Below are 8,965 nucleotides of genomic sequence, written 5' to 3' on the forward strand. Positions count from 1 at the left end.
CCAAGAATTCATATGGAACCACAGAGATTACAAAAAGCCAAAGCAGTCCTAAGGAGAAAGAACACAACAAAAAGAATTGTGATCCTGAGGTACCTGACTGCAAACAACACTACAGAAGTGCAGTGGCAGAGACAGCATGCCACTGACTTAAATGCACACATGTAGACCTCTAGGCCAGAACAGACAATCTAGGAAAAAGCCAAGACTATAAAGCTTCCAACTTTCAACAAAAATTTGGAAGAACTTGCTATGGAAAATAAGCCTATTTAATAAGTGGTGTTGGCCCTAAGATCCATCTGTAGAAGAATGAAATTAGATCCTTATTTTCTACCTTGTATAGATATCAACTCAAATCAAGTTTTAAAAAAAAATCTTACTTTACAACCTGAAATTCAGGCAGGGCTAGAAAGATGGCTTAGCAGTTAAGAGCACCTGTTCCTCTTCCTTGAGACCCCAGTTTGGTTCCTAGTACCAATATCAGTCAGCTTACAGCTGCTTGTAACTCCAGTTCCAGGGGATCCAATACTTGCTTCTGATCTCTTCAGGCACTCCCACCCAGATCCACACACCAAATAAATAAAATCTAAAACTTCTAAAGGAAGCAGGGACTGAAGTTCAAGACCCATATTTAGGTAAACTCTTTCTGACCATAACTCTAATAGTACATGGACTAGTCCTAAGAATCAACACGTGGGACTTCATGAAATTAAAAGGTAACTATTAGCTCAGCAGACAGACAAACAGACCACAGGATGGGAGACACCAGATGTACTTCAGGAAGCTGCTATGTAGAACTTACAAAGAAAGAACAAAAATCAAACATCGAAATCAAAGCTGCCAATTAAGAAACAGCCTAATGACATGCATAGAAGTCCTCAAATGTAGAAATAGAAATGGCCAGCAAGTCATCATGGAAATGAAAACATAAAACTACTTTGAGATACTGTGTCACCCTAGTCAAAGGCTGTCATCAAGAAATCTGCTAACAAATGTGGAGAGAATTTGGGTAAACGGGCACTGCAAACTAGCACACCTACTGTGAAAGTCAACATGGAGGTTTCTATAAAAATTAAAAATGGAACTAATAGGGGCTAGAAAGGTAGCTCAGTGGATTAGGGCATTGTTGCTCTTACAGAGGATCCAGGTTTGATTCCCAGCACACACAGGGTACCTCATGACCATCTGTAACTCCAGTTCTGGGAAATCTGTCTTAGCTAAGGTTTCTATTGCTGCAATGAAACATCACGACCAAACAGCAAGTTGAAAAGGAAATGCTTTATTTGGCTTATACTTCCATATTAAAGGATGTTTGTCATCAAAGGAAGTCAGGACAGGAACTCAAACAAGGCAGGAACCTGAAGGTAGGAGCTGACGCAGAGGCCATGAAGAAGTGCTGTCTGCTGGCCTGCTGACCCCTGACTTGATCAGTCTGCTTTCTGATAGAACTCAGGACCACCAGCCCAAGATGACACCACCCACAATGGTCTGAGACTTTCCCCATCAATCATTAACTAAGAAAATGTGATACAACTGGATCTTATGGAGACCTTTTTCTCAGTTAAGAAATACCTCTACTTTATGTGTCAAGTTAACATAAGAGTAGCCAGCACCAGTGACCCCTTGTCAACTCGACACACAAGCGCATTGCTGTTAAACCACAATCTTTCCTTTCTTATCAATCCCCAAGACCTCATATTAAAAGCAGAAATAAAGTCTCACAGTCTTTTACAAACTCAAACACAGTAAAATTTCAGTTTCTTTAAAATATCTAGTTTCTCAAAAAATATTCTAAATCTCTTTTAAAACTTTAAAGTTGTTTAGCTGTGCACATCTGTAAAAATCAAGAGGGAAAAGCCAGAGTACAATCGCAGTCTGAACCAAGCAAAACCAAACTCCAACAGTCTAAATAACTCAATGTGTAGTTATCTGGGATTCATTCACAATCTTCTGGGCTCCACCAAGGAGCTTGAGTCACTTCTCCAGCTCTTTCCTCTGCAGCACACACAACTTGTCTTCTAAGTTCCAGCTGACTCTACTCTACTGCTGCTGTTCTTGGTGGTGATCCCATGGCACTGGCATCTCCAAATGTTGGGCTCTTCTGCTGCAACTGGACATAAGTTAACATAAGACTAGTCAGCACAGGATCTGATGCCCATTTCTGGCTTCAGGCAAGAGGCACAAATGTACTGCACAGACATACATATATACAGTCAAAACAGGTATGTGCATAAAAAGTAGACCTAACATATGAGCTGGCTGAACTGCTCCTGGGCATGTACCCTAAGAACTGCATGCCCTGCCAGGGAGATACTTGAATATCCCATTTATTACTGCCCAACTGTTAGTGATAAGAAAAGGAAACTGGCCTAAATATCCACCAGCAAATGAATGGATAATAAAAATTTAGTTCATGTACAAAAATAGTATTTTACTCAGTGGAAAAGAAAAATAAAATCGTAAGACCTATAAACTGGATGGACATGAAAATTATAATATTAAATGAAATGATCTATTCTTGGAGAGACAAAAACTCCATGTCCTTTCTCACATATGGATCTCAGTCTCTTGAAGAGTGTGTGTGTGTGTGTGTGTGTGTAGGTGTGTATGTGTGTATTAGTAAAGCATAAACAACTAATAGGAAATCAAATGAGGGAGGAAAAATAGGTCCTGAGGAAGGATGAAGGGTGGGCGAGATATGGAAAATGAAGAAAAGAGACAGAAAGGGAAAGCCAGAGGAGGGAGAATTAAAGGTAGCAAGGGGTGGAAGGAGGATCACTAACACACACTTTGTTCAAAAATGCTACAATTACAAGTAAATCCTGTGTGTTAATTTAAATAATACAGAATGTTTGCAAAGAGAACAACATACCTAATATCCACTAACTAGCTTCCAAATGGGCAGAGGGATTGATTCTTGCCCTTTTTTATGTACTTACGTCTACTTCCAATTCCTTTTTAAAGTGTATTTTATTAGTATTGTAAGTTTTTGATAGTAAAATTGGGCAGTGTTTTACTTTTCTTTACAACTTAATAAATACTCCTTTGTTTTTTCCAAAGATTTTATTTATTTAACATATGTGAGTACATTGTAGCTATCTTCAGACATATCAGAAGAGGGCACTGGATCCTATAACAGATGGTTGTGAGCCACCATGTGCTTGTTGGGAATTGAACTCAGGATCTCTGGAAGAGCAGCCAGTGCTCTTAACTGCTGAGTCATGTCTCCAGCTCAATAAATACTTCTTGATGACTGCACATGGGGTAAGGCTGCTTGTAGTTCAAATAGATCCCAGTGATGGTGTTTTCCTGGCAGTGTGTCATCTTCAGTAGTGAGTGGAATGATGTGTATGATGCCACTATCAAACCAGCATCCATCATTTTCCAGATTGTTGGTAACTTGGCCATACTTTCCCCAAATAACCTTGCCTCCTTGTGTCACAAGGCCCAACTCATTCACATTCACTTCAATAACTGTACATTTGGTGATCACACCCAGGGTTGTATATAACGAGGATGATGGATTCTTTTTTTACACTGAGTATAGGCAGACAAAAGATCAGGGTGTGTGACATGGGCTTTTTTGAAATGTAGACCCATTGGCCTAATGAACTTTTCATATTTAGGTCATTTTCTTGTAAAGCCATCACCAACAAAGCAGAGTTTAGTTACCATTCTGTTCCATGCCTTCTTTTTTCTTTTTCCTGTTCGAATAACTTTCAATACTTCTGTTTCTCCTTGGGCATGAATTTTGGGACCTTCCATTTTCCTGCCCTTTTTTTTTCATTTCTGCTTAATCATGGAAAGTGCTTTTGCTCTCGACTCCTTCTCTGTCCAGCAGATAGGACTGCTCCCTGTAAAGTTGTTTCTTCATCCTTCTGCTTGGTGTTTCTCTTTTCATGCATCTTAATAGTCTTTTTCATTTGTATTTGCTCGGCATGGTGCTGTTTATGGTAGAGTTTAAGCTTCAGGGAAATCTCTTATTTCATATTTTATATTTTATTTTATTTTATTTTATTTTTTTGGCCTTCTTTGAACGGTCATGGGCCTACAGACCTTTCTTTCTTTCTTTCTTTCTTTCTTTCTTTCTTTCTTTCTTTCTTTCTCTTTTTCTCATGGTAGTCCAAACGATATTCATATCATTTGCGATGCAATCTAATATATTCATTTTGTGGCATGATGACAGCCGTAGAGCAGCCATCTGTGACCTCCTGGGTTCAAAAACCTCTTAATTCCTGGGTGTCACTGGTCCACAAGCTTACTTCGTTCAGGCAGTAACGGACTGAAGAATCAGGAGTCTGATGCCAGCAGAGGATGGCAGCAGGGCAGGTGCATAGAGAAAAAAGTGGTTTCATTCAGGTGCTAACAGCACCTTTCTCCAAATTCTTTTGCACCAAGTCAGCCAACATATTGATGAATGACCCCCCACTCAAGACAATTATATTCCAATAATGTCCTTCCTGGCTGTCCCGAAATGCCCTCACAAATACACAGAAACCTCTATTAATCTAGTCTTAGAAGTAATCCAGTCAAAGACCAACCAATCATCATACAGTGCAAAATACAAAGAGTATGAGTGAATATATGTGTGCACGTGTGTATATGCTTGTGCATGCATGTGAGTGTGCCTGTGTGCATGTGCACTTCACCCTGATGACATTATCTAATCCAAATTCCCTCCCACCTACTCCATCTCTAACACTGCCACTCTTACACATCACAGCAGGAGTTTATTTCTACCTGTGAGTCCTGGCCAACACATTCACATTGCATCTGATCAGTAGTAGAAGCCAGGTGTGGGTCTGTTTGGGCCTGTTACCACAAAGTAACTGATGAATCTCAGTACTAGAAGATGTGTACCTTGATCTGGTGGCTGACCCAGTCTGAGTTCCTGAAGGAGAACTCTCAGAGATGGGCTCATGTGTCAGAGATTTACCAGAGAGTTTTCTTGTCATCCACCATTGCAAGGGAAGCAAACATCCCAGGTGGGCAGTTGAAGAAGATGTGGAACTGTCAGAAAGGTTGAGCTGAGGCCACCTCACAGGGAGCTATAAAAATGGGAGAACATTTTAGAGTTGGCTTGACTTTGGCAAGAGGCAGAGCCTGTACAATTCATCAGTCTGTTCCTGCACTTGAGTTAGCTCGGTCTACGACATTAGATGAGGCCACTCTCTTCAAATATGGAGATTCCTGACAAGGGCTTACAGCTAAGGGAGTAACATTGTCATATGGTCTTAGCTAGAACCAGAAGTCTATATGAGAGGTAGTATCTCTCTAGGGCTATTTTGAAGATTAAATATCAATTCATGATAAATGTTCAATGCCAAGGGAGAAATCATACATTCTTAACAGATGTTCATTTTTATTTTAGAACTGCTGCTCTCATCACCTTATCCATCCTGCCTTGAGAACCTACAACTCCCTGATGCTCTTATGAGAACACAGCAGAGAGCGTGTACTTCCCATGAGATATGATCACTGTTTGAAGGCAGCCATCTGAAAGCTAAGAACAGCTCCTACCAGAACCTGGGCAGGTTCCCTTCACCTGGAGTATTATTCTTCATGACTGCAAAATGAATGTCTCTTATACAACCTTCAGGTTCTTGGAATTGTGTCCAAGCCAGCACAGGAAAGGTGCTGCCAATATTTTACCAAGTTTACTTAAAATGGCCCCCTCCTCTCTCCCTCCCTCCCTCCTCTCTCAGCAAGTGTCTCCATGTTCATAGCTACACACCACACACAGCTATTGTTTTCTGAGATATTTGAAAATTACTTTAAGGATGTCACTCTCCCTTACCCCTCAGCCGTTTTGGGTGTATTTACTATAGACAATGACATCCTCTCACATTATCATAAAACTGTTGTCAAAACCAAGAAATTAAGCATTTTTGTTTTGTTTTTCAGTGATCCACCTGCCTCTGCCTCACAAGTGCTAGGATTAAAGGCATGTGCCATTACACCCAACTTTTTCTTTAATAACATAATAACATACACACACACACACACACCATGCACTGGCATTTTGCCAGGACACATGTCTGTATAAGGGTGTTGGATCCCATGGAACTGGACTTGGAGTTGCAGACAGTTGTGGGCTTCTGGGTATTGAAACTCGGTCCTTTGGAGGAGTAGACAGTGCTCTTTCTTGCTCTCATTTTTCCAACTACAAAACTTAGCATTCTTATCATACTCACACCATTCCACTTGTACCAGTTCTGTCCTTCATAGCATGCTGTCCCACAATGCTTGTTGTGATCTGGATAAGGGAACAATAATAGTGCCCCCTTCAAGGTTGTTTTGAGAATGCATATGTGTAAAGTACTGAGTGCTCACATGGTGACTCAGCAGGCATTCAGAGTTTCTGATGTGACCATCACTTCTCCAGGGAAGCCTTTTCTGTTCCCATAGACTTAGTGCACAATCCATTTCTTTCCAAGTCTCTCTGACCCTGAGCTTCTATGTTCTTCATTTGAGTTTGCTAAAAGGCAGGGTTGAGTTTCCACATTCTCATTGTACCTATGCATGCTTAGACTCCCGCTGAACACTTAAATCCCAAGTCTAGATCTTCTCTGCCATCCCAATGTCAATAGGCAGTGCATCATATACATGATGAGACTCCACTGGGACAGGCAGATGTGAGTTTGTTTGCATGAAAATGAAACATTGGATTTTCTCTCCTGTGACTCTCTAAGGCATGTACACTCAGGAGAGCACAGGCCTCAGAAGCAGCAGAGCTTCTGGGACAGGGTCCTATGAGCCTACTTCTGCACCCAGGAGGTGGGGCTGATTCTCAGCCCTCTGTGCATCTTCCCAGCCAGAGAAGGGCTTGCCTCCAGGAAGTGTCTGACCCCATGACTCAGGTGAGATCCACATTTTCAATCTGGTGAAACTCTAAGGCAGGTCCACTCAGAAGTGGGCAGGCAACAGAGCAGCTGAGACACCTGCAGCTAGGAGGTGGGGCTGATCACAGCCCTCTGTGTAGTGGTCTTGCCAGGAGAGAGCTGGTCTCCCAGGAGTTCTGACACAGGCTTACAGACTCACAGGAGGAAATAGCTCCAGCCAGAGATGGCAAGAACATCTAACACCAGAGATTATCATGGCAAAAGACAAATGCAAGAATCTTACCAACAGAAACCAAGAATGCTTAGCATCATCAGAACCCAGTATTTCCACCACAGAGAGTCCTGGATACCCCAACACACCAGAAAGCAAGATTCAGACTTAAAATCATATCTCATGATGCTGATAGACAATTTTAAGGAGGACGTTAATGATTCTCTTAAAGAAATACAGGAGAACACAGCTAAACAGGTTGAAGCCCTTAAAGAGGAAACACAAAAAAACCCTTAAAGAATGACAGGAGACCACAGGCAAACAGGTAGAAGCCCTGAAAGAAGAAACACAAAAATCCCTTAAAGTATTACAGGTAAATACAACCAAACAGGTAAAGGAATTGAACAAAACCATCCAGGATCTAAAAATAAAAGTAGAAACAATAAAGAAATCACAAAGGGAGACAACTCTGGAGATAGAAATACTAGGAAAAAAGTCAGGAGCCATAGATGCAAGCATCACCAACAGAATACAAGACGTGAAAGAGAGAATCTCAGGTGCAGAAAATACCATAGAAAACATTAACACAACAATAAAAAAATGCAAAATGAAAAAAGATCCTAACCCAAAACATCCAGGAAATCCAGGACACAAGGAGAAGAACAAACCTAATGATATTAGGTATAGATGAAAATGAAGATTTTCAACTTAAGGGGCCAGTAAATATCTTCAACAAAATTATACAAGAAAACTTCCCTAACTTAAAGAAAGAGATGCACATGAACATACAAGAAGTCTACAGCACACCAAATAGAAAGGAACAGAAAAGAAATTCCTCCTGACACATAATAATTAAAACACCAAATGCACTATACAAAGACAGAATATTAAAAGCACTAAGGGAAAAACTTCAAGTAACATATAAAGGCAGACTTATTTGAATTACACCAGATTTCTCACCAGAGACTATGAAAGCCAGAAGATCCTAGACAGATGTCATACAGACCCTAAGAGAAAACAAATGCCATCCTAGGCTACTATACCCAGCAAAACTCTCAATTACCATAGATGGAGAAACCAAACTATTACATGACAAAACCAAATTTACACAATATCTCTACAGATATCCAGCCGTTCAAAGGATAATAAAGGGAAAACACCAACACAAGGAGCGAAACTACACCCTAGAAAAAGCAAGAAACTAATCTTTCAACAAACTTAAAAGAAGATAGCAACATGAACAGAATACCAAATCTAACAACAAAAATAACAGGAAGCAGCAATTAAGTTTTCTTAATATCTTTTAATATCAATGGACTCAATTCCCTAATAAAAAGACATAGATTAACAGACTGGCTATGTAAACAGGACCCAACTTTTTGCTCCATACAGGAAACCCACCTCAGGGACAAGGACAGACACTACCTCAGAGTAAAAGGCTGGAAAACAATTTTCCAAGCAAATGGTCCCAAGAAGCAAGCTGGAGTAGCTATTCTAATATTGAATAAAATCAGATTTCAACCTAAAGTTATTTTTTAAAAAAACACAAGGAGGGACACTTCATACTCATCAAATGTAAAATCTACCAAGATGAACTCTCAAATCTGAAAATCTATGCTCCAACTGCAAGGGCATCCACATTCATTAAAGAAACTTTAGTAAAGCTCAAAGCACACATTGCACTGCACACAATAATAGTGGGAGACTTCAACACCCTTCTCTCATCAATGTATAGATTACAGAAGCTGTCTCTTGTGAGACTAGGCCGGGGCCTAGCAAACACATAAGTGGATGCTCACAGTCAGCTATTGGATGGATCACAGGGCCCCCAATGGAGGAGCTAGAGAAAGTATCCAAGGAGCTAAAGAGATCTGCAACCCCGTAGGGGCAACAATATTATGAACTAACCAGTACC

At 40.5% G+C, this 8,965-nt stretch overlaps 1 pseudogene; it reads right to left on the reverse strand.

Annotated features, from left to right (window-relative positions):
• Positions 1-3,229: 3,229 nt before the first annotated feature.
• On the reverse strand, positions 3,230-4,175 carry LOC110309636 (ribosome biogenesis protein NSA2 homolog pseudogene; annotated as a pseudogene).
• Between the last annotated feature and the right edge of the window lie 4,790 nt (positions 4,176-8,965).

Source organism: Mus caroli, unplaced genomic scaffold (assembly GCF_978045245.1).
Source record: "Mus caroli unplaced genomic scaffold, Mus_caroli_1 scaffold_12, whole genome shotgun sequence".
Taxonomy (NCBI): Eukaryota; Metazoa; Chordata; class Mammalia; order Rodentia; family Muridae; genus Mus; species Mus caroli.